Source organism: Ischnura elegans, chromosome 5 (assembly GCF_921293095.1).
Source record: "Ischnura elegans chromosome 5, ioIscEleg1.1, whole genome shotgun sequence".
Lineage (NCBI taxonomy): Eukaryota > Metazoa > Arthropoda > Insecta > Odonata > Coenagrionidae > Ischnura > Ischnura elegans.
In genome coordinates, this window is record NC_060250.1 from 119,613,251 (window position 1) to 119,641,028 (window position 27,778).

The following is a 27,778-nucleotide window of genomic DNA, read 5'->3' on the forward strand; positions in this document are numbered from 1 at the left end:
AACAAAAAGGCTTCACATACTTAAACCGACTAAACCGGTATTCGCATTTGTAGATGGGGGTTGGGGGGCAGGAATGACGCAACCCCAGAGCATTTCGAAATCGAAGGAACATTTCTGCAACATGATATGCGAATTGAAAAACAAATTTCCTACGAAATTAGAATATGATCATTCATTATCAATCATATTCAATAAGAAAAATAAATTCACCAAAATTTTGCAAGGTAAAATAGATAAAAAGAAACTAAAATTGTAGATAAGTATAAATATATAGGTATTTTGAGATTAGAAATATTATACAGGAATATAATTACACTAGATAATTAATTCCGTTATTGCTTAAAAAATCCTTCAAGAGAGATTGAAAATCTCCGACCACCTAAAAAATATATTGTACCTATGCAATATAAAAGACATGGAATTAATAAATTCAAAGAGGAGTGCCTAAAGAATTTAATCAGATACCACACAATTTAAGCAAACTAACGACAAGAAACGAAACTAAGGTAAAAATTAAAAGATGGATGACTGAACAATGATGTTATTGAAAATGGTATTGAGTTGAAATACGGATAGATTTACAAATATTATCGACGAAATATAAGTTTTAATTTATATTTTATGGTGCACAAGAATTTTATGTTTTTGATTTTATATTGAGAATTTCAATTTTATATTTCATTGTATACTGAGTATTGGAATAAGGTACCTACTGTTTATCAAAAATGGAAATTGTAGCTAAAATATTACATTTTGAAATGATATCACGAGTGACAAGTCCTGAAGGTGCACTACAGATTCCTTATCTATATTATGCGTATGAATTTTTTTTTGTCAGTAAGGAAATTATTGTTATTAATTAAATTATAACAGAAATTTTTACGCAAAGTTCAAATGCCTAAATATAAGGAGAAAACTTTGTAAAACAATACGCAAATCAGAGGAGTAAGGGTGTCACAGCCAATATCTAAAATTATTCCCAATATTGAATAGAAGAGAATAGAATCGAAAAAGAAGGGGGAAGATAAATATTTACTTAACAAAAGTAAATTAATCTTAAATGGCATTGAGGGCTCGTTAAAATATGGGCGCAGTGGGTAGTTGCAGTTTACATAGGAAATGCGAGCTTACTTTAGGAGCATGAAAATAAGAAATTATGCAGTGATTAGTATGTGACTGAAAAAAAGATCTTTAAGAGAGGTGAACACGCAATATAACAAAAGACTTTCCCTTCTTAAGCGATGGAGAAAACGATGAATTCCCTTCTCCAGTTATGAATATTTATATTCCAACTGATCGGTGAAATTGAACTACGGAAGTTTTTCCGCTTAGAAAGAAAGATAAAGGATTTAAAAAAGACACGCAGCAAAATTACGTGAAGCGCAGGGTGGTTTAAAAACGGGACTACCCGCAAATCATCGGAGAACACTGTTTCAAAGGATACTCAAGTGATATCTTGACGGATTGGATGATAAAGTTTCCTGATTTTTTTAAGGAATACATTTATAGTTTAACCAGGATTTTTATTCCTTCACCAAATTAGCGCCGCAAACGTACATAATGCATTGTCTGATACCCGATAAAAATAGCTGCGAAATCACTTTTCCCTGGCAGCCATCACACACCTAAAACATTAACAGCATTAATAAATAATTATATGATGTAATAACTGATTAATTGGTATACTTAAAAGCTTCATTGATTGCAGGATTTACGCTCCATGATGATAGAGCACGTTGAGGAGGTACGCGTAGGTGGAATCATTTGGTAGATTATATATTTTTCTCTTGATTAAACTCATCTCATTAAAAAAAATCTCATTAGTCCGCAACATTAAACGCATAAAATAGAAGCGTTTGATATCATGCTATACGAATCCGGGTATCAATTTGGTAAGTGGAATAAAAAGGAATTCGCCTCCCGGAACGTTTCACTGTATTTCTACTGATTACACCATCATTATACTGTATGTTTACTAAACAGTCCAAACGATTAAGAAAAGAGTCCAACGGAGAACTGAGTAAAAGCACGCGCGAAGTTGGGCGGACAAAACTGAAGCTCGCAAAGTGCAAGAGGGATGGGGTGAGGTTGGCGAAATGGAGCAAAAAATAAGGGAGAGCAGAATGAGTCACTCACGAGCAGCAATTGGAATCGCCACGCTGTAAACGAGACGGAGGCTGACGGTGACTTACGAGTGAACTCCACTAACACTACTGAATATTCACGCACGAAATTAAGACATGTAACGCAGAATTTAAGTACTACGTTAAACTTAAGTAAATGTAGACGTACAACCGCACATCAAAGTGAACTTTTCTTTGATGCAACTATTGGCTAATAAGCCTATAAGTAATGGGACTATCGGAAAATAACAATGCAGCGAAAATAAACCTTCGAAGAAATTGTTAAAAATACTGATATCCACAAATTCATATGGTTGAGGAATTACCTTGGCCCTTCTGCCTTAAGGTATACTCATCCTGACTTTCGATATCCACATGGCAAACTACGATTTAAAAAAATAGATTCTGGAACGAGTTTACGAGACACAACAGGAGAAAAAAATTGGCTACAACAACTGTCGAAGATAATTTTTTTCACTAACTGGCGAAGAAAATACAAGATAAATGAGGAAACAAAAAATTGATTAAGCACTCATCTTTTTACGACATTTCTTAATGTAAGCCCTTGAGGAAGACAAACGTTTGAAAAGAGGGAAGTTTAGGGTAATGATCATCGTTAAAAAAAAAATTCCAAGGAGAACGACTTCAAGGAAAAAATCGATCTTCAAAATCAATGCCAAAGACGGCAGACGACGCGCTGAATGTGATGGGAGTGCGCAGCTGGCGAGCCAGGCGGTGACTTCCTTAACCTTGGGTCAAGCCTTGGAATCCTCCGTTTAAGAAACCAGGAAAGGAAAATGCATACGACAGGAGAATAACTAAGGAAAATCAATACATAGGCAAAATAACAAGAGTATCCAGCATTCCTTTACATTTTTGAAGGCAAAGCAACAATATGGAACTTTCAACAAATGAAGAATTAACAGCATGCTTGAACAAAATTATTGACGCTAATCAAGACAAGTGCTCTGTTTCCGACTTTAAACTATTGGCTTAAAATCATCTCAAAAATCAGAGGCGGATACATATGGGGGGCGCAGGGGGCGCGCCCCCCCTTGTGGGGCTGCCCGCATTACCTACCATTGCAGAACAACAATTTTAACTTTTTTATATCATAAGATAGATTGTATTGTATACGCGTATTACGAGTTTAAATAAAACTTTCTTAAACTTTTCACGTGACTTAATTATTTGTATTTGCTGTATAAGTAAAGGTAGCTCAATATATATTTTGCACCCCCCTTGAGTTTTTTCTGTATCTGCCACTGTCAAGCATGGACGCACGGCGATCTGAACTGAGACAGATCTCATTACCCCACATAAATTGAATTACTAAGAAAATAAACACGGTTATTACCAGAAATTAATTATTTTCGTATTAAAAGGTTATGAGGTTTATACTGTAATTTGAACGAAAACATTGAATAATTTATTGATTGGAGTTCTTTTATTCCACGACGTGGCCTATGCCGTAATTTCAGAAATATATCTCGGTACCTAGAAAACATGAGGACTCAAGGTGCGGGGATTACGAACAAATGAACGAAGTGGGCATAACAGCGTTGGGAATCAGACGATGTCACGTCGATTTCAAGCATAAATAATTAGGACTCAATGGGAATGAAATCGAAAAAATAATGCAGCCTGATGACAGACAGGATCATTAAAAAACCATAAATCACGTAAGAATATACAACCTATCACGACTTGCTCAGAGAACGGATTCAGAAAAAATATTCTATTTAATGGTATATCGCACTGATTCACTACTCCACGTGCCTCTAATTATTAACGATGTTATTTTTTCGAACGAATTGCTTCGCTATTTCAGAAAGTCATTACCATGACAATGGGCATCGGTGCTGACTTTGTGAAAAGAAATTATTTTCTCATCCATGAGCATAAATTATGAGTGGTTCTTTGACCTCTGCGGACTTTGACGAGGGAAATGAACCCAAAGATTACCAAGCAGTCAGCCTGGCCATAGGAAGTCAAGGGCAACGGCGTATTTACAATGGCTTCGGGCGAATCAGGAGTGAAAGATATTAGAATGCATAACTGGATTGTGAATCGGCAGATTGTTAGAGGCTCACTGCCAACATCTCTAACATCTATGATTTTTGATGATCCTGTCTGTCATCAGATTGTGTTGATATTTTTTTTTGATTTCATACCCGTTGAGTCCTAATAATTTAGACTTGAAATCGACATTACTGTGTCACATTCCCAAGGCTGATATGCCCACTTTGTTTATTAGTTCGTAATCTCCATACATTGTAGTCCTCACATTTTCAAATTAGCGTTAAATATTTCTGAAATTTCGGCACTGGCTTAGTCGTCGAATAATAGGTAATCATCCGCAGAAAATATCGGCATTAGCGAATTTCCAATAGCAGTATTTCCTGCAAGCACTGGAAAACGTGATTTTACAGCAAAAAATTCTATTTTTTGTAATAAAATTAACAATCTCAAAAATAATATTGAGTTCAAATCTTCAGGGCATTTTATATACCGACAGTCATTATTCAAATACAAATACAAATACACATTTGTAAAGTTGCTTGGCGTACAAACATGCACCATAAAAATGGTCATTTAATAAAAGAGAACACTTGGATAGCTGAAAGCCATGAAAATGGAAAAATAAAATTCCGAAATTTGGTATTGAATAATAGATTTTATAAAAAAATTCCCTTCATATTTTGCACTTGAGCATTAAATTTTAGCTCAAAAGTTTCAATAATCCATACTGATATAGATATCGCGTGTGAGGAGAGGCAATAGTAATAGAACATGTAGAACTGAGGATGTGGTTGTAGCGTGTAGTAAGCGTTGAGGGGGTGACGAAAACCGTGACAAGGATGCTGAGTAGACGTGTAAGGGGAAGGAACCGAATATGATTCATTCATGACATAAAAAATCATTAGCCTTATGCCGAATTGAAGAAAAGATCACACTAAGGGTTTGGGGACCGGTTGGGATAAAATAAAATGGTTGCGCTCCGCTCCTCAAAGAAGTAATTCAAACGGTAAACCACGAATATTACAGTGAGAGACTTCTCCACTTCGCCTCAAGACTTGTTGCTACCTAACAAGCAAGATAAATGATTTTTTTTAGATAGATTGAAAGGGAGTAAGCCCTATTGTGAATTGCCAGAATTGCCTACTGGATACTGACAGAATAGATACTTCGTGCAGACATAAGTTATTAGGTAGATTAATTTAAAAATAATAAAACCCAATAGAATGATAATAAGGGGAGACTGAAAGATTGGAGGCATTTGTAGCAAGCAGAATTCCACGAAAGATCGTCGGAATCTTTGGAATCCCTAAATGAGATGAGAATTTCAAGGCATATTAAAATTCCTCGGAGACGCCTCAATTACGCATTTTCGTTTCTTGATGAGCTCAACGGGTTTTCAATCAGCTTATACCACGATTATACGACGTCTTTCGACGATCAATAAACTGTGCCCATTGACCTACAGCATCGGTAAACAAAAAATCTAGAATTAAGTTCTTAACTCTCGAAAAGACACACTCGAAGAGTAAAAAAAAACATTGCACCAAAACACGAACATGGCAAGATTAACATGGGTTATCTCTCACCAACCATGCACAAGATATCCAGTAAAGCAAGCGGTGGGTCACTTACGCCATTTCTTTCCTCATCAACATCTAGATAGTACCCTGCAAGCCATGGGCGGATTTAAGGAGGGGGGAAGGTGCCCCCCCTCCCCCAGACGCTTAAAAAATAGACAATATTTTTAATACAAATATTAATAAATTTTATATTTTAGTGTAAAATATAAAATTCATTAAATTGCCGGCCTCGGTGGCGTCGGGGTAAAGTCCCCGTAGAGTGATTGTTGCATGTTGTTTTTTATCCCAAATAGGAGAAGCTCGTTTGCCTTTCAGGCCCTGGTGGCCCCCCCAGAAAAAATCCTGCATCCACCCCTGCTGTAAGCCATCTACAGAAGTGTTTGGCATGGGGACTTAGGACATGTAAATGCCTCACCTGTATCCACCTATTAGAACTACCAAGCGCATTACATGGAAATAATCAAACTATGTTGATACACCCACCGAAGACATTTTCTAATGCATGGATTCTATGAGAAATAAATACGAAAAAATGATAAGATTATCAAATGGAAGAATTGAGTCCACAGAAGCGCAAAAGCAACGTCAGGTTTGCTGACCAATGATAGTGACTGGATACAGCAGGACGACTTCATCAAAGTAGAGGTGGAAAAAAGTGAATTTTCATCCCGGTAGCAAACCACCCAACCACCGAACTCTCTCCAGCAATACCAGCCGCTTACTTAATCCAATCAATGAACGGGAAGCAGGGGGAGGGAGGTTGGGCGATGAGTAATACGGAACCTCAAGATCTCGCGGTGGACTCGGCTGAGGGGATGGCGTGAGAAGTGGAATGGGTGGGGGAGGAGGAGACAGTGGACTGCCGAATGAGGTGAGCTGTTCGAAGCCGGAGGCGGACACTCGAAAACAAAAGAGGCGCGGCGAGGCGAAGAGGGAAGGGCAAGGACGTGGACGATCACGGAAAACAAGACAGAGAGAGTGAGCAGAAGTTGTTGGATATCGAGCGTTGTTGACCAGAGTCCTCTAGATTGCGTAGAATAACAACGAAGTAGAGTCTTCGCCGCCCGCTATTGTACAGCCCATCACTGGTGGCAGATAACATCTCCATAATACCCTGCGAGCCTACTGTGGGGTGTTTGGCAAGGGAAAAATAAGGGGCTGATTTCGATGGTGGGAGACCAAAGCGAAATTCTATCAAAAATTTTTATTTTCACTAGTTTAATAGTTTTTGTATTCTTGTAAAGGAATAAAGGGAGTGTATTTGCAAATGCATGGCTTCAAGTCCGATACGTGTGAAACGTTTCATTTGTTTTTATCGTAGTGCGTAGCAATTTCTGATATTAGAACGCCCCTCTCTCCAGGGGGTTTATTCCATACTCTCCGCACCCTGGTTGAAATTGGTTCTGAATCCGCCCCAGTGATAGATTATGCTGAAGCATAGACGACGAGACGCTTGAAGTTTGATAATTCTCAATCATCCAATTGAAAACTAAGAGAAATGGGCAATTTGTCCGCAACATACATTTCAAGACAAGGGGGACATCGAACAATAGCGGACACCGTCTTCTCATAGAGGAGGCATACGAGACGACTCAATTTGCTGATGGATTGGTGCTTATAATGGGACTCTGTTGTTGAAGAGACTAGTTCCACATCTGCCAGGGGAACGAGTGGAAGTTCAAGATTGGCATTCTGCGTTTCGTTCTTTCATCGTTGCATTTAATTCATTTCTCTTATCATTTTTGAGCATTTATTTGCATTTATTTCTCCGCGGAAAACCCTTCGTTCGTTTGACTTTTCACGAATTGACTTATATTTAATTAAAAACCCTTACCCAATTTAGCTGTGTTTGCGTTGAATGAAGCAATGAATGTTTGGCGAGAGCCATCTTCACGAATGTGTACGTGTTATTTTAACAACTGATTATTTCTAGTGTTGCCATGCAGAGCATATGTGGGTAAACAATTGCATGCTGATGGCTAGTCACGCTTAGAAAAGACGCAGGTGCGATAATACCCAGGAAAAACAGAAAATGTTTCTGCCGGTGGATTAATATTTTTTTCATATATTGTAAGGATCAACGTAATCATCACTGACGATGATGATTAATATCATCAACGTAGATAATAATAATACATCAACCGAAAAAATATTCACACAAAAATAGCAATCGCTTGGCCAGCGGCCTAGTACCTACATATTGATAATACTTTCTATCGATCGAGCCATCTTAGACTGTGTTGACAGTCATTTGAGCAGCAGGTGGAGGGGGAAAAGATAAGCTTTCCCGTTCTAAACGGAAGCCACAGGAGAGATCAGGTGAAAAAGGGGAATGGGGGGGCAGGGACCGGGCGACCCCCTCCCCCGATGAGTCATCATCATGCGCGTCGCTCGATCTTAACCCGGGGCCATGGTGACGCGTCCTTTGTGTGGTTGCTAAGGAGGGGAAGGGATGATGGCGGGAAAGATAGAGATTAACACACGGCGGCAACGGAGGATGCCACGGGATGCTCCAAGTCGTATCAGTAGAGATCTCAATTCCACACAGAAAGAGGAAAATTGAGAAACACGCGCTAGACATATTTGACATTTGCTTGTTTACATGTGTGACACTATGGGCAAGAAGAAGAACACAGAGGGTAAGCCACGAAGTGAGACACTGCAGTTGCGTGGTAAAGATTTATTCAAGTACTCTATCGATTAAGTAAGGTTTCCATGGAGTACCTCAAAAGAATTCTGGCCATCTCCTCTACCTACATGTACATGATCCCCTGCCAAACACCCTAGTCGTGGCTCGCATTTGGCATTATGTACATGTACTTCCTTCTTCAAATCATTATAAGACTAACCCCTTTCATTCTATCTAAAAATCCTATTCACTTCCTTCCTTTCCCGCGTTTACCCAACTATCTACTTCCAACACTGTATTTAATATCCCTTCCTTGCTCAGTAGTCGCTCCATCCATACCTTCTGTCTCCTCCGTACGTCTTCTAAAAAAACTTACTCTCCTCACCTACCATGTCCAATTCTTTGTCGTTCCTCTTCCTCTAAAAAGTCAAGATTGCGTCTCTCAAAGTCAAAATTGCGTCGTGTAAAGCGGTGAATAGCTAGAGCACATGCGAGAATGCGTGGACGTGAGATGGCAAAATAGCCCCTGTTCTAATTTCGTTCATGCATTCGCGCAATTCCACGCCATTTTAGAAATTAATGCAGCTCTAACCTGCGCAATTCCGTGCCCCGTGTAAAACGGCCTTAAGACAGATTTAGAAGTCTAAATTCGACACTGCGTTGCCCATCTCTTATCTGACCGATCACGCGTTGTAAAACCGTTGCACGTCCTCATTGTCCTCGAACACTATTATTAAACCCATCCCAACAAATAGGGTACCATCCATATTCGGACTGAAGGCAGCTGTTACGATGAGAGCTCGCCAGGTGAGGGTCAATAACAGTTCAGCACCCTTGAATTACATTTTCGCTGGATATTGCCACCGGAACAGAACGATTAAAATAGACCATATCCAAGCAAAAGAGGGCCAGCAACATATGCACTACCCTATGAATTAAAGTTGGGCAAGGAAAAAAGATAATTGAGCGAAAAAAAATATTGGACGCTGGTACGACTTGGACTCGACCGCATACCTGAAAAAATATACAACTAAAAAGTTTTTACACAAAATTTCGAAACTTTCTCGTATTTCCAACTACATTTAATACTTAATTTTCGTATGAAGATTTTCACAGCTTCTTTTATCAATGTTGGTGGTGGTTCTCGGGTATTGCTGTGTAGGTAACATTTTCACTCAACGTTTCACTCCTAATGGGAGCGTCATCAAGAGAAAAAAATATGCGTTATCAAGAGAAAATCAAGAGAAGTTTCTCTTGATAACGCTCCCAGTAGGAGGAGTGAAACGTTGAGTGAAATTGTTACCTACACAGCAATACCCGAGAACCACCACCAACATTACCTTTAATACTGATGCTTATAACAGCAGCACGTTTAGCACCGATCGACATTCAAAGAAGTTGGCAATACAGGGAAAGTTTAATTATTTGATTCAAAAAGGTCGCTACACCACATTTCGCCACAAACAGTTGAAAAAGATAGAATAATTAGGCACAAAGCAGTGGACACTGATTTAAAGAGAAGGAGGTAAATTTGGTAGTTTCAGGTGATGTGTGTTGGCCGATCCACCCATGCAAGATCTCTTTTTTTCGACGAAAAAAAAAACATTTGGAAGATTCGAAGGTTTCTTTCATCTCTGGATGGCTTTCATCAGGGCATTTTTTTTAACCTTTGAATTCGAGAGTGCCTCGTGAACGCGATTTTCTCTCGGACATTCCAGAATGTCAGGTGTTCGGCTACGGCAGACTTCAGATTGGTCATGACTGTCATCGTTAACGGACACTGAGGACAAATACGCGGTCGTACATTGAAAAGTCGGCGCAAGCGAAACATCTGACTCGGAGGAAATCCCCAGAGAAACTCACTTTCATCGCGAGAAAGGAAAAGACCAGATGCTACAAACTCCTTCGAACGAGATTTTTTTCTTTTATCGTTACGTTCTGAGAGGATTTTTTGAAAGAATCATTTAAAAATCAATATCGTCTTCTGTTGCATTCGTAACTAGGTTCTACACAAGAATTATGATCAAATCGACCGAGACTTTACTGAAGAAGTCCTAAGAAGAAAGGAAAAACAGAGAATGTTTTCAGTAATGCTTAATAACATTAATAAATACGCAATAGAGAACACGATTCTTGTAGAAAACAAACATCGACGGACGAATTATCGCGAAGAACGAAAGAGGATGGTAAGGTAAGAGGTTTACTGATCATATGATTAAGGATGGAAAACAAGAAGACGAAAACATGAGAGGAGCGACTGACAGGGGAAATGAGGGAAGAGGTGTGTAGAATCAGCCACAGGACTGTTGACGGTTGAAAAAGAAGATGATTACCATCGTTTTCAAAAAGAAAAACTAACTCCGTGATTCAGTAAATCGGCGTAAGGAAATACAGTAAAATCCAAAGAGGCGGCGTAAAGCTAATGAAAACAATAAGATACATTAGAGCCATACGGGACCAATTTTAATTAATCATCTTTGAATGTTTTGGCTATTTGCGATGGGAAAATACGTAATTATTCCCTCAAAGATTTTATAGGAAATCCATGCATCTGCATCTACATAATACCCTGCGAGCCACATCTAGGGTGTTTGGCAGGGGGTGATCAATCATCAGCATGCAGCAATGCAGCATGCAAAAGCTGAAAAGTTTCTCGGGTTTTCCACCGGTTGATGTCGTCCATTTCTCCCGACGTTTCGATCCGCGACTTGCTGATCATCCTTAGGCGATCTTCCGAATCTCCCGAAACGTCGGGAGACATGGACGACATCAACCGGTGGAAAACCCGAGAAACTTTTCTGCAACTCATACGCCGGGAAAACCTAAGATCATACATCAGCATGCAATATGATTCCCATATGTACACTACACGTACATACGAATGTTATGCATACTGACAATTTATATTTCCACATCCATGCAAAGGCAAAACTTGCCAACTACTCCTGAAGGCAATCTGCCAATTAAGCTAGAACACAAGAAACATGCATTAACAAATATATAAGTTCGTAGCCTACTCTACAAGTCGAGCATACAATTTGTAAGTTCTAACGCTGCCGTTATAGTCTCTTAATTATCGTGGAAAAAACGACGTTCTTAATCTATCTGCTCCACAGTCTATCTCTCTTATTTTATTTATGTGATCCAATATACCATAGTATATTGGCGTTCATACTTACAACCATTAGAACAAGTCTTTGATAATATTAGGTACGAACCAAAACTTCACACGCCAAACGACCACAGGAGAGAAAAAGGTAAGAACAAGGAGATAAGTGGCAACATACACAGGATTTTCTCCCAGGTCGGGCCAAGGAAAACGATTCTATTTTCGCCTCATGATTCACGCGAAGCCCAGCGTCAATTGAATCTTGCGCAACCGTAGACAACGGTGTCACGCATGTGAATTTACGAGGACGTATTTTCTTCCCCACTTTCAGCGCAGAGGTATGGATCGTAAAGTTGAATATTTTGACAGCAATGAAAATCCTTAACACGGGCCATTGTTTTTTGAAATGCCTTTAAAAATCTCTGGCCAAATTTTCAACACCACGCGAGGAATACACAAAAGTAACGATAGAAATTTCGATTCATTTGGAGATATTTCGGGGTATACTGGATGAACTAAAGAAGTTCTATAGTCTAATTAAAAAAATATTGGAAAACTTCAGCACAACGCGTTTCGATGTGGAAGCCACTATCTTCAGGCAACAGCAGGAGGAAAAAAGCGAGTGATATTAGAAGAAAATTTCAGTCGGGCGGCTGTCACCTGTAGATAATTGTTTTTCGCTTATAGAGGCAGGAAAAAAGTAATTTGAAGACTACTCATACTATCCTTAAGTAATCTAAGCCACTTCGAGATCAATGTAAGATAAGATAAACTAGATAAACTTGAAGCCTCAAGATAGACACTGCATACCATCAAAACTAAAGGAGAGATGATACTGAATACCCTCATTCATACAATGGCTGATAAATAACTAATAAATGTATAGGGTTTTTGTTACTAGGTTCACAGGGTTTGGAGTGGCATGCTACTAGGTATTTACTCGATCAAAATCACGAAGTGGAGGATAAATGAATCAATAAATATTTACTAATGCTCTGGGGTAAACTGTAAGAGCAAAGAAAAGTAATTACATATGCTATTCTGCTCAGAAACAATTAAATATGATTCCAACAAAATATACAACAACAGTGGTACAAAAAATATATTTTTTTTAAGTTTTACAGAGGTCGCAACGAACACTCACAAGAATAAAATGTTTTGACAACAACGAAACGAAATATTCAATATCAGTTATAAAACTATATAAGGTTTAAAGAAATAGTGACGAACACTAATAAAAATAGAATGCTTTGTCAACACCAAAATGAAAAATGGTAAACAAAATTAAATGCGGATCTTCAAATAATGACATAAACTTTAATGATTTGCGATAATATTTAAAGATTTGCATAAATAGGCGCATAGTAACGCCAAACTTATCCGGTCGTGTCACATCCAGTACCACTCCCTACCAACCAACGATACTCGTAGGCATGGAGTATAAGGGTGGGTAACAGAATTTAATGCATTTTTTTTTAGCAAATCCTACGCAATCGAGTCGCTTGAAGCACTCGGGCACCAATGAAAATTACCATGAAAATTATTAAAAGCCAATAATAATTGCCCAATTCACCGGGTATATTTTACTCGGCCCAAAACTTCGTCGGGTTATCCCACGAAACTTTGTGGAAATGCCTAATCTCCATGGGTATGGTACTATGGTATGGTATTTGGAGGAGGAGACCGAAAGCTGAGGTCAATTGCGCCATGAGGGAGGGGTTTGGAAGGAAGGGTGGAGAGAAACCCGGTGTCGGCATAACCCCTACTCTTAACGAAAGGCGCCAAGGGGACCACGACGTAACGTCCCATCCGACGGACGGAGTGATGCGCTTGAAATGTCCAACACAAAGCATTCAAGCAGCGATCGGGTAGTCTCTGATAATTCTTTGCCACCGCCGGGATTTGAACCCGAGCCCGCGGGGTGCTAAACTAACACACCAGCCACCACACCAACCCGATCCAATCTCCATGGTATGAGAATGAAAGACAGTAGTAAGTTTGCACACGATTTTAATACTGACCCTTTGTGACTTGAGGTATATCATTGATATACCACATATTGTATGAAAACCGGGTCGGTCAACATTAAAATTGTTTGGAGAGTTTCTACTATTAGAATTATTAACTAGCTAACTAACATTAGAATTGTTTGGAGAGTTTTACTACTGCTTTTCATTATTATCCTATGGAAGCAGCATACCGTTGAATATATACATTCCCTTCCAATCAGCAATACGCTTTTTAATGCAGTCGAGTAGAGTACGAAGCTATCAGAGGATTAAATGAATTTATTTTTTTTAAACCAATACTACGAAGCAACGAGTCGCGTGGAGTAGTAAGTGCCTCATATCCTCGAGGGTCGCCGACGTCCGTGGCGGCACGAGCGAATCTATTGAATGGCATTGGAGTGAGCGAGGAAACCCTATAAACCTAAACACACACGCATACGGCTAGCATCCAGGCCAATTAATCGCACTCAGCTTCCCGACCGTTTACATGGATGGGGACACGAGTTGTCGCTTCCTTTTCGAAGAAACGGCGGCGGTGTGGTGGTGTAAAAGGACAAAGAATAATGAAAAAAAACCCTACGCGTAAAGAGCAGACCTTGCCGAGCAATTAGGAATGCCAATACACTCCAAAGTGGTGATGGCAGAGTTCGTGTCGCAAGCTAGTAAATAGAGCTCATTGAAAAAGACTCAAGTCGCAACTACTCAGTGTTCTAAAAATTTCGAGAATTGAAGGGATAGGAGAACAGAGAGGAAAATAAATGAACAACGACAGTAACGAAAGAGCACCTAAGTTTATTAAAATAATTCTTCGATGTTGGTGATAGCTTTAAAACGATGATAATAAAATGTGACTTTGTTTCATTCATTTAAATATTAATTCATAGCATACATAAAGCATAAGCTATATTAGAATGAAATGAGGCACCCAAGAATCGTTAGTGATTCGCCCTTATATTTCAAAGCGTCAGCTATGCCAATTCACAAAGACGACACAATTATTCTCGCCGTGATAATCCTGACGTAGAAGCATCAGTCCTCGTTCTAAATCAAAAAGGAAAAGTATTACTTCAATGGTCATCACACGCAAAAGTAATACCTACCAATTGAATGCAACTGCTAGCGTTTAAATAAAAAAAAGCCGGAATGTTTTTAAATCACAAAGCGATACGCAATCATTGTCAAGGGATATTTCCAAATACAAAGAATGATATATTTCATAAGAAAGAAAAAAATTTGAGGAGGAGAAGCGAAAAAAAATTAAAGAGTGAAGCTGAGAGTCTAACAAGGATTTCATCCATAGATAAGATTGGCAAAACGGCACGAAGAGAGGATACATCTTCACTATCAGATGCGAGAAATATCAAAAGGTGATTGATAGCAAAATCAATTCTCCCAAAAGGAAGCGGAAAATATGAGGTAAAACGTTTTTGGCTTCTCAATAGAATCGACAGGAATGCAGGAAGTCGTTTTCATCAAACGAATTACACTGTTCCGATATAAATAGTTGGTCATTTCCATTACAAAAGTGAAAAAAATTCTAATAAAATACCTTTAGGAGTGATCTTCGATTATATATGGAAAATGATGTCACACCCACAAGTGCATATGAATATTTCAACTAACGTTTTGCAGGAAATAATTTTAAACATTGCTCAGTATCTCAAGATAAAGAACACATGGCTAGCAAGATACGAGACCCAACTAATGGTTCATCTACCATCTTTTTCCACATACACATCATAAGGGAAAAAACAGCAAGTCTTACGGGATTTGTCAAATCTACTTTCTCTTATTTCGGCTTCGCACAGAAAAAATGACAATCACAAATAGCTCAGAAGATGGCGAACTTCTAGTTTCCGACTGACATTCATTTTGCGACAAGATCTGAATCTAACTTTTCACGGGACATGCATTTTTTTGCTGAAGAAATGAAAAGATTTACGGTATCGGAAAGATTTATATGAAATTTAAATCGGGGGAAATTTAATTGATCGTGTAAAAACGATTGTTGTACATGAATAAATGTTAGTTATTACAGACGAGGAATTGTTAAAAGAGAAAGTGCTTTCCATCTAGAGCATGCGACGATGTTTATATGAATGAATTATCGAAGATTAACTGCTAGAAAATTCTCCAAGAACTGAGGAACTTCGCCTCGAAGACAATGTCCGCTCCGCGATGATTACCACGGCCATCACAGCAGACTGGTTTGTTACCAGCAGAATCCTTGCAATCGAGAAAGTGTCGCTAGCTCTGTATGACGAGGAGAAGCCAGAGATCTCTCAAGTATGTAGTTTCCATAATAAGGAGCGGAGAAAATTTCTTTCTGAAGTCCATCCCTTGATGACTAACTCAGAAAAGGGAATGGGAAATACCAAGCCAAGTCTGCTAAAGCCGACTCCGGCGCAGCTTTAACCGAGCGAATATTTAGAATAATTAAAAAGGCCTTTCCATACATGAAATGAAACACAATCAATCCATCACTATCCATGAGGGAAACATAAAAACGCTAAATAATCACCAAGATAGGCAAGTGAAATAGAACCAGGGTACATTTCTGTCAAAATGTCATTCTTTCCTCGTACTATTAACGATAGCAACGGGGTCTAGATTCATAAAATTAATGGCGTCACTCGCTAGGACGGCTCTAGTTTTTATTTTTCCACAGCTCTAACATTGAATAGATTTTCTGTAGTAAATACTAACAGTTGACAAGTTTTGCCCTTGCACGAATGCAGACGTATGTTTTGCTATTATGCGTAGTGCTTTTATGAATGTATGGTGTACAAGTGGTGTTACTATTGCATTCTGCATGCTGATGAATGACCACCTCCTGCCAACACCCTTAGGGCTACTGGCAGAGTATCGTGTAGATGTGGATGAGATATTTCTGAGAATGATTCAAATAAGTTTCAGATAGTACTTGAAAGCAATTTCTTATCAACAAGCGAAAATTAATTAGGTACTAAGTAAAAATTTTTATCATCTAAATGGTAATTTAATATATTTTAACAGGTAACTTGAGGAAAGTACATACATAAAAATTCATTGAAATCACTGACGACTTCACTTGTTTGTGAAAAAGAGAGACAATTATGAAAAATAAACTTTGTTATCTCTACACTTGAATCAAGCACACGGCTAGTCATCCGCTATTCAAAGATAAAATGAATTCATCCATTAGATAATGGCCAGCAATTGTCGAAACCATTCGTGACCTCCAACAACGAACGAAACAGAGAGTTTATTTTTCAAAATCATTACTCTCGCAGGAGAAGGTAGTCTCACCCGAATAGGCCATCTTCAACATTCAATTGCTTGCCAAGTTCCCCAAATAAGCACCAATACCATGGAAGTAATCATTTAAGTGCTAATCTTTAATTGACGCGTAATCTAGATGATACTCTCCCACAACATCCGCAGATTTACGGCTACATTATGAGATAAATGGCAGGATGGGAAAAAGGATTTCAGACACGGATTAGATATTCGAAAAAAGGAGTCAATTTTACGCGATGTCTTATCGGGATTTCCAGCCATTTTAATCATTGTATTTCACCAACTTTCAACTAATTTCAAAGATAATGAAAAAAGGATATAACTTTTCCCTTTTCTCCGAATTCCCACGATTTTTCCGGCCGATTAGTAATAACTAGATTGCAATGACTCATTATAGCTACAGCCCAACTGCTTTTTATTCACTCGAATTTATTAATTCACCCTGATGACGATGGATGAGTCGTCCGTTGAAACCATAGTGATGTATAACAATTTAATGATTCACTGGTAAAGAATTACATTACATTCAATCAATTTTACCTTTTGTGCTGGTAAGGGGACGGCGAATCGACACTTGAACGGGCCATGATAATCTTCGACAGTGAATTCGTCCAAAGGTCCAACAACTATACACCAAATAAAGGCGTTTAGCTTCACGAGTTCATCCTCTTTAATCGACGCTCCATCCACATACCCACACAACCGGAACACTCAAAACGAAGCACGCACTCGTGCCCAGAAACAATCGACGCACGCTAAGCGAGACGACTTCTCTCCCAGAGTTAAAAGCTGCACTTCACTGCCTTGCACTTCGGCCAAGTACCTTCTTCTTCTGACACGGGACGACGACGAGGCAAGCGTCGGAAGAAGTCGCGAAATCAGAGGAATTTGCCGATGTCACACCCGCGGCGTTCGCTTTTGAAATCGCTGATGGGGAGGCCTGAGAAAAAAAAGAGGGTGGCGCTCCGGAGAACATTTCAGGAATCCAAGGCTGCCAGACAGACAACGCCGAAAGGGGGCGAGGTCTAAAACAGCGAATAGTTTCGCTGAATCCGCAGGTGAGGAGGGGGGAGGGGGAAAGATGAGCGGGGAGTAGTTACAAAGGGAACTACACGGAGGAGGCACAACAGTCCCTCCCGTTGAAATTTCATTTGGCAATCATTTTAATGGGTTTTCAAAAATGTCCGCAGCGCGACTATAAGTGGAGAGCGATCTATTTTCCTCAATATTTACTTCTTAATGTATGAAATAAGATATAAAAAGTATGGGAAACCTATGAACTAGAAAGATCATAACATCACCAATAAAAATTTCAGTTACCAGTCCTAATAACACCTTGTTATTTCGCGAAATCGGATCTCATTGCCCATCAGCGACGCGAGTGGTGACTTTTACAAACCCAATCAAATGCGCGGTGGGTAACAACACATTTAGAGGCCGACTGTAGGATCCTCTTCCGTATTATTCGTGGTTATTCGTAGTAAGAATTTGTTATTCATAGAGAGGTAATGTCTCCCTGAACTCGGGCCTGAATGAATATTGAATACAAGTCACTTCAAAATCATGACGCAATAATTTCGTAGATGGCACGTCCCCTAGTTGTCCTCACAGCAAGCCTTCTATTGAGTGATACAGCGGGTCGAACGAAGATCGACCGCATGTTATTTTCCATTTTTTCAATGAAATAACTAAATACGTGATCAAAAGTTAAAAATAAGGCATTTTCAAAATACCAAATCCAAATTACGCCCATATTTAGGAATTCCAACAGCTTTACCACACCCCCAAACCTACTACAGCTTTACCACATCATCGGCTTGCCATACAAGTTCAGGAGGTCAAACACATAGCAAGTATAACTTTCAAATAGTGTGTATGTTCGGCAATGAGTAAATGAACTTAAACAGTGGGAGCGAGAGCGTCTAAACGTAGGTTAAATCTCATTTCACTCACGGCCAAATGAATATGTATCCTTCTAAGCCATAATGCTATAATAATTACGTGGATGGCACGTTCTCTCGCAACGGATTGATTAGGCCTTCTAATTCCAGAGAACGGAGTTCCAACGAAGGTCGACCGCGATTATTTCGTAACCATTAAAGTCACTAGATAGAAAATTACGAGGTAACAACCGAGGGATATGTATGCTACACTTCCAAATCCAACTAAGGTGAAAAGAAATGGCGCTATTCATACAAGGCAATCGGTGGCAAAATTGACGGTACTTATCACCTTCTTAAATCCAAATCACAGCCATATGTACGAATCTCAATTGTTTCACAACTCTCTATCTCCTTGCATGAAAGCTGTGCAGCCACACGAAATCAAATGGCCTTACATAATTCTACGCTCAATTAGACGGTGGGTGTGGCAATATCTCATTGCAAACTTAACCGGTAGGAGTGCGAACTTCCCAACTTAAAAAGGTTATACCTCTCCGTACGCACGCCTGACAGAATGTTCATTTGAGGTTTCTTCAAAAACATACAGTCATGGTGAATCGCTTACTTTTCGGTACTTTTCAACGTGTTCTAGTGAAATTACACCCACATCTAAAAATTCCAATGGCTTAGCTACTCCATCGCCACGATTGAAAGATCTGCAGTAACACGAAATTGGGAACGTAATACGCAGGTTTATACTTTACAATTAACGAATCGGTGAGGGAATTAATCATAGTAACTTTAAGAGGGAAGATATTCGGTATCCATTTCAAAGTTTTCTAACAGTGCCGATAAAATTAACGCTAGTTCAGGTAAGGGTTATACCTAGCAATACCACATGGAGCTCATTCATCGGGAAATACATATCAGTGGTTGTAACTGATAAAGTTTCTTATCAGACACAATGTTATTACTGACGTTCGTAGCTTGGTTAAAACGATTTCAATTACCACCAGATTATAGTCGAAATAATTCATTATTAACGAGTTTTTAAATTTTATTTTACATTAGGGATTTTCTCTGAGGAAGTAGAGAGAGTGCGAGTTTTTTCATGGTAAAAGGCCATAGTGTGTGGAAAACTCAAGGCGTTCAATCACCCCAAAAGGTTTTGAGATGCAGACTTTGGTAATCTCCCTCCAGAAATAATATAGGTACGGTTTACAATTTGACTTCACTCTATCCCATATTTGTAGGCGGAAATGCAGCCGAAATTAGAAATAAAGCTAAATGTTATCCAGCAAGGAAAATTCATGCCGTATACATATTATACACCTTTTCTCCAACCCGCTACCCATGAGGAAGCAATCCAAATGTAAGCATGCTAACCTAACCAAAATATAATCTGTTTTCACGACGATTGGGTTTTATATTCGTGACAATTAAGACATCTCCGAAGCTAAGGGCGTATCCGACATAAAACTCAAGGATATAAATATTATCCTCCTATGATTATGAAACAAGGTGACGATCATGGAGATATGCATTGCAACGGACTATAAGAGGATCATCAACAATCTAAACTGTGGTCTCTCAAGGCGGTGGAGACCACAATTAGAGCACATCCTCACGATTGAAGAGTTACTAGCTGTTCACAAAGTTCTCTCCGACTGATGGTCATACTTTGAAGATGATCACGAAAATGATATTTTTTTAAAACATATTGCGGACAAATTCTTTAAGCTAACGAGTTTCAAGGGCTGCTTGAATCAAGAATGACCTCTATTTTAAAGACAGAAAATAATATAACTATGCCAAAAAAGGTAAACACGAGTACGATGTTTACTTTTCCCTATTCTCTACTCATATTTCAATTAGTCCTCTCATGGTTATTGTGTTAAAAGTAAAGCCATTGAAAGTTAAATTTCATACCCCATTCGGTAAAGCAGAGTATCACTTGAAGGCGTAGTAAATAAAAATCCGCGTGCGAATTTATTTCTCTGGACTCCAATTGGCTGGTTCCTTTGAAGGAGAAAATATTAATGTGAAAATATTAATATGCTTGATCTTATCAAAGAACTGCCCTTAGGGCCAACGGAACGCGACGTAAGTGGGAACGGAACGCGTTCCCACTTACCAGCCATAGTTTTACTAACCGGGTTCTTTCCCATTTGAATGGAAATTCTTAAGGTTATTATCACTACCTTTACTGCATTGCTACTTGTTTATATTTAATTATGCCTTAGAGCATTTGTATTATTATGTTATTTTTTATAAGATTGTGCCACTGTAAATTGGCAAGTAAGCTGTGTGTGGACCACTTTCTACATAAAAAATAAATTGTCTTTTGAGAAACCTATTGATTAAATACGAAAAAAAGTAAGCAGAAGTTTTTTTTCTGGAGCTATAGAATGCAAGGCTGATTAAAACGAAATGTTTCAAATATTTGATGAAGACGGACCTTAGAGAACTAACCAACACCCCCGCCGAACATTGAGGCGGCTTGAGGAGTAACATGGTTAGATATATAGATATTAAACAGCACTTTTTCGTCACGAAGCATGCGACGATGTTGAAAAACTGTAGGTAGCGTTTCGTAACTCTTTCTTTCGTGCCCATCCGATGACTTATTTTTTTTCAATCACGAAACAAGGGACAAGTCCCGACGGGCACACACGAAACCAAAACAGCACGAAATATATGGGGAGTGAGTGCGTGCGTGTCCACCCGCGAAATGCGGGCGTTGAAATTTCGATCACATCCTCCGAGGAGAGGAGGAGGCGAGCTGCTCATAATGGCGATGGAATAGCGACGCCCGTGCGTTCGGAGGGGAAAGAGAGGACGGGAATCTCAGCGCGCGTCTCTCCGCATGCGAACTTTCAATCGCAAGGAGAGGCGGCGATGGCGAAGTGTGACGAGATACAAATGGGCGGATTCGGAATGTTATAAGGGAAAAAAGAAGGCGACACCGGAACACACATGAAAACGAAATGAATGATCATGAAGGTTTCAGCACTGCGATTATGAGAGAAAATGATGCAATAATTAAACAAAATTTATACATTGTAAGCACTAAGCTTATAGGAAGGGCCAGGTTCGTAGAAGACAGAATGAGATGACAAGTCTGATTCCACACGTTTAATTGTCACTAGCACTGGTACCAACTCCCCCTCCGAGATACAGCGTAAGACTCCCCAGTCTATTGGCGATGCAAAGATTACCGCAGCGCCCCTAGCGGCCGCGCCTGTAACCACTCTAACTCAGACACTCTCCATCCTCTACCGTATTTACTGCATGTGTTTCAACGTGAGAAGACGGTAAGTTGTTGAAGATGTTATCGGTTGTGGACGTCATGAAAGCAACCTCAGGGTTTGTGAGGCCCATGCGTGAGGGAGAAGAAGTTTTAAATGCTGGCCTGGTGATTTCGGTGGGGAGAAGGGAGGAAAAAGAGTCGGAAGTTCATGTGCAGGCTTTGGTTCTTCGCACCTCGGGCCTGACTTCCGTATTCCGTGGATTTGTGGATCGATTTATCTAAGAATTACGGCGATCGGTTGTCGAGGGATCAGAGTTTAGAGTGTGGCTGTCCAGCGGGTTCCTCAGAAAAGTGCAAGCACGTGGTGGCCGTGATGCTGTACCTATGCCGGTGAGTAACCTAACCTTCGATGGATAGTTAACTGAACTCAAAAGGTTGTTCTACTTACGTAAATATTTTTAAATTTCTTTTTCAGTATCGAATGTCAAGATTTGGACGACCTGAGCTGCACCGATGTCCAGCAACAATGGGGAAAACTGAAGAAGGCGACGCTGCGAGAGTATGAAGCACAAAAAATCTCCGAACTGTGCCATGTTCGAGATCAGAAGAATATTTATATTTCTTCTGTGGCCCCCGTGACGAGAGAAATGGAGGATCGTTGGAGGAATAGACTGATGAAGTGTATGTACAATCTTAAAAGATATGGTTCCTTGAAATAGGTTGGCCATCAATTGCTGATTTCAAATCCGTATCTGACTGGTGTTAGGTAAAGCCCATCATCCTGTTTTTCTGCTGTAGAATTTGTAATATCTCTGTATGTCTCTGTCTTGTTGTGTAACTGTTTAGTACTGGCGTATCATAAGCCTCCCTTATACACTTCAGGTGCCCCTGGTAGTGAAATATCTATGTTTTACTCGGGGATGAGAGTGGGTGAAGGACTTTCGTCCTGTACTTCCCAGTCCTCTTCCTCTGAGTCTCAGGACTGCCATACCATTAGCAGTCTCTTGAGCAATCCCCCTTTCGAGGTGATTTCGAATGTGGAAGCTCTCACCCGGAGAAAACTTCAAAGTGTGGATGCAGTTCTGCTGGAATTTTATGAGCAAAATGTTACCGTGACCCAAGACCAAGTGGCTTCGCTCTTGGTAACCCCGCAGAGGACTGATGCTTGGTTCAAAGGCAGAAATATGTCTATCCCTAAGGCATCATCTAAGGCATACAGCCAGTACACTTATGCGGTAAATCCTAAAGCTAACTGGAAAAAACGTCACGCAGATTTGTATCATAGCAAGTTTATTGGAAACAAGTACACAGACAGAGGCAACAAACTTGAAACTGTAGCGAGAAAGAGGTATGAGGAGCTTGAGGGTTGTCAGGTGGTGGAGTCAGGACTTCTAGTCCGTCCAGAAATCCCGTGGGTGAGAGCAAGTTTGGATGGAACAGCTTTGGTTGATGGCAGGTTAGTAAGAAATGTTGAAATTAAGACAATTAAGGATGGCGAGACTTTGACGGCAGCTAAGTTATTGGATCAAAGAGCAGTGAAGACCTTGGACAACAATGTAAATTTGAAGAGGAATACTGACCATTTTGCCCAAGTTCAAATAGGTATGGCTTTGAGTGGCATTCCACAATGTGATTACATTGTTTATTCTCCGGCTGGTAATGATTATCTTAAAGTACGTGTTCCTTTTCATTCAGATTATGTGTTCGACCTCTTAAGTAGATTGTGTGATGTTTATTTTGATCTCTTTCTTCCTCTAATGATGGAGGATCATTATGTTAATCCTTAAGCCTCTCTTGAGGTGCTTTTTCCTTCACTTTTTTTCTCCTGACATTTGTCATAGAACTGATTTTCTTAATGCAAACTGACTCAACTTATGTTTACATGTTTTTTCTCAGTTCTAGTGTTTGTCATTGTGCTATTTTGTTTTCTTGGACTATTTTATTTGTCCAGAAACATAGTCTTCACAGTTTTTTTTTCTCTTGCTCAACTGTGGTGTAATAGTTTAAGTATTTTGATGTGCCACTATTAAGTTACCAGTGTGAATTTTTATTTTCAATGTTTTACTTTAATATTTTGCATTTTACCAATGTTTTTGAATCCGCAATGCCAAAGTAACGTTATTTTATGTACCTGATCACAAAATAAACTATGATTTCTTTTGTAACTGCTTCATTTATGTTTTCCTCTCTCAAAAGCAATGCCTGTGGTGAAGTACATGGTTGACAACTCCACATGTAAGTTAATATAACACAAAAGAAGGAGAAAAGACAAATGTTGATAAACAGTTCTCAGATAAAAAGTTCTCAGTTCTTATTCACAGATCAATCTCTCTAGTCACAAACACAATACTTGTGTGTAATAGCATTACATGAACTTGTCAATATTCATGATTGGAGGTCCCAAATTAGTTAGTCCACACACAATAAGAAGAATGTCATCAGCATAAGGGAGTAGCGTCCATGATATTGGCCCCACTATCATTTCATATGTCCGCAGGCGTTGAATCACTATTGAATCTTGGTTGCGTGTAATAAAGGTATTCAATAACAACTTCATGGCGCAAGCGTCGTTCATAATGGCGTTTTTTGGCGATTATTGCTATAATAACATCAATTTCTATGCTTTCAAAGTATATTTCACACATAAATATTGAATTTTACAGAATTTTTGCAACATTTCTTTTTGGCTTTCGTTCTTTAATATTTTCGGAAAAGTAGTATTTTGCATCGATTAATATACATAAAACGAACCGGTCGATGTATTGTCTTCCCGATCCCCAGGAAATGGCTTATGTCCATATTTTGTTCTCTATTTTAGGACTGAATTTTTCGCCAAAAATGAATCCCTCCTTCGAAAATATGTTTCAATGTCGCGGTAGATAAGTTCAATTACCCGGAAAGGCAATTTTTTGCATTTTACATCGGATTTTCGGATATTTTACATGACGGTTTTTAAGTAAATTACTCAGAAACGAAGGCATTTCACTCAGAAACGTACACTGAATGATCCACGTCAACCATGGAAGATCGGAGTTAAGCTCTTGATTAGGACTTTCTTGACCACTAAAGCCACTTACCCCTCACTCCGCCTTATGAGAATATCAAACATGTGTCAAGCTTGCAGGGCCTTCACTGGTGACGAATGCTTTGGATAGCAATGGAGCTATTGCGAAATGATGGCACTGCCGCACCTCAATTCGCAATATGCATCTTGCCTAAATTTCCTAAACAGACCACCATAAACTTCAAGAAAACTGAATACGCCATGTTGAGTTCCGAAACGAGTGACAGACTGGTACAAATCAGTTCCAATGTAAATTCCAAATGAGTTCCTAAGGTTGAAACTTAGTTCCGTAGCAGTTTCCTATGGAAATCCAAAGCTGCTCAAAATCTGTTGCATATGAGTTAGAAAGGTGTACAAATGACTTCATGACATGGTAGCACGCTATGACGTCTTGAACTTCTGTGTACCGTGTTTCAATTCCACACCAGTTCGAAAGGGCATACAAATCAGTGTTTACAAAGCAGATACATGACAGTTCCAAATGGCTTACACAGCAAAAATTTTTCCCAGAGCACGAACAACAAATGTGTCTGAGTTAGAGTGCTTCCAAGCGCGGCCGCCAGGGGCACTGGGGAGAATCTTTGCATCGCCAATTCCCTCCAAGAGGCTTCCTCCCGTGTCGCGTCCGTCTCGTGACCCACTCAGCGTCCTCCTATTGGCCGGAAAAAGGCCGCATGATCATGCACATCATACGCCTTCCCACGTCACAAGATAATTTATTAAGTTTGGAAATTTTAAAGACTTGACGTCCGTTACCCCCAAAAATCCGGGATGAGAATTAAATGGGCGTATCGGAACGTTAAGGGAAAAATAGAAGGTGAGACTGGAGTTCATGAAAAAAAATGACATTCATAAAGGTCCTGGGCTGCAATAATGAGAGAAACAGAGGGGTAATTTAACAAACAACAATGTAGGACGGTCACAAACGCCCACGCCTTGGATAATGTTAACGTGCCAAGGCGGGATTCGAACCCGCGACCTACAGTTTGACTGGCGAGGACTAAACCCCGCCACCGATGACGCAACAATTAAAAAAAAATGTACATGCAAAATTAATATGACGCAACAATTAAACAAAAAATTGTATATACATAATTTGAAACGTTGGTCAATTTAAAGACTTGATGCGGGTTACCCCCATAAATCCATTAATATTGACAAAACTTTTATTATAAAAGAGGGCATCAAACCGCCCCTGACGCCATTTCATGCACCTCGCAATATTTTATTCATTTTTTCTCCGATTAATTATTACGTCTAAGTTGAGTCGTTTCACGGATGTTTTCGCAAAACTACGCATTCAATTTTGAAGCAGTGACGAGGAGAGAAAGGGAAAGCGGTTGGCGAATTAAAAGAGAGGAGGCGCACTTGATGAGGATCCCTCCATCGCATAGTCCTCTGTGGAATGAAAGGGCCGGACGCGGGATGAGGTAAGCGACCGGCCGTCCCATCGATTGCGACTCCTCCGACTACGCAACCCTTCTCTCCCCAACCAGCGCTGTTCAAGTCCGGCTTCCGGGTGCCCAGCACGCCATCCCAGGACACAAGACGGGCGCACGCTTTGGAGTCTGAGGAAAATTCGCTTCGATTAAAAGGGTTCATCAGATGCATCACCTTAATACATAATCAAGTCAAAATATTTCACGGAAGGGGGCGTCCATTAATTACGTGAGGTGATTTTTGGCGATATTTGGAGTGAGATATCGTGAGATTTGGCTCGACCCCCTCCTTCTAATCTCTCTTGAGGTTGTTCAAATGTGCGTATTGTCAATGTAAATACGTTAATCTATGGCTTGGAACGTAGGCTTTCGCAGCATTCATTGATGAAGACGATTTTCGGGTGCAGCTGCGTATTGCGCATTGTCATGCAAGCTTTCGCGACAACTGCAAATCGCATCATCGGGCGATGAATGAGAAATTGGAAAAAGTTTTCCATTATATACTCGTCAACCCTCCAGTGGAGTGAGAAGGGTTGACGAGTATATGACATGACAACGCGCAATACGCCGCTGCACCCAAAAGTCGTCTACATAACGTTAATCTATACTTAATTGCGTTGGGCTTATTAAAAAAACAATTTGTTCAATTATTTTTATTTAAGATTAGTTAAGACTAGTATTTAAGATTACTAAGATCGCAATTTTAAAATATTTCTTGCGGAAAAAATTACGTGACATTTGCCAGGACCCGCCCCATCCCCTACATGAGATTGGGTGAGAATCGGCTTGACCCTTCCCCCTAAACGCCGGGCGTAATCAATGGATGCCCCCTATATAATAAGATATAAACCTTCAGGATTCATATTAAGTAAGTCATTCATGCAAAGAAAAAATGTACTAGGCTCTTTTCCTCGATACCTTTTATTTTCCCGACAAGTTTCAGCAGCACTTCTATTCATTTTTCAAGGGACGAACGATTCAGAGTATGGGATAGATATATTGTACAGGGTACCAAAACGGGGAGGCGGGTGAGAGAGTGAAGTCAAAGGTAAAATTTTAAATGATTCCATGGTTAAATTTAGTAAAAATGTGAGGATATGAGGAGCAAGGGAAAGGTCGTGAAGGATAACGGTGTTGAGTTATTGGATGTGGATACAACTCAAGGTTCAATCACCAAAGGTCAACACGAAACCTGAAAACTTGGCCGGTTTTTTTTTTTCCTGCGTTAAACGATGGCATTCACTTATAATTTTATCTTAGATTTCACTGTTTTATCCCTACCATTACGGTGCACAATACATATAATAAGATATTTGTCATCCCATACTGTGAATTTTAGTCCGTTGAAGGTGGCACAAAAGTACTGAAACCGGTCGAGAAAATTAAAATTT

At 39.6% G+C, this 27,778-nt stretch overlaps 1 protein-coding gene across 3 annotated transcripts in view; it reads right to left on the minus strand.

Annotated features, from left to right (window-relative positions):
* Positions 1-27,778, minus strand: part of LOC124159476 — a 333,447-nt gene that overhangs the window by 91,502 nt on the left and 214,167 nt on the right. Inside the window, exon 1 of one of the 3 annotated variants that reach the window (XM_046535304.1) lies at positions 17,292-17,579. The exons of the other annotated variants lie outside the window; for them this stretch is intronic. The gene's annotated coding sequence lies outside the window, so the exon portion shown is untranslated. Of the gene's footprint in view, positions 1-17,291; positions 17,580-27,778 lie in introns of those variants that run through there. 3 annotated transcript variants of the gene reach the window in all.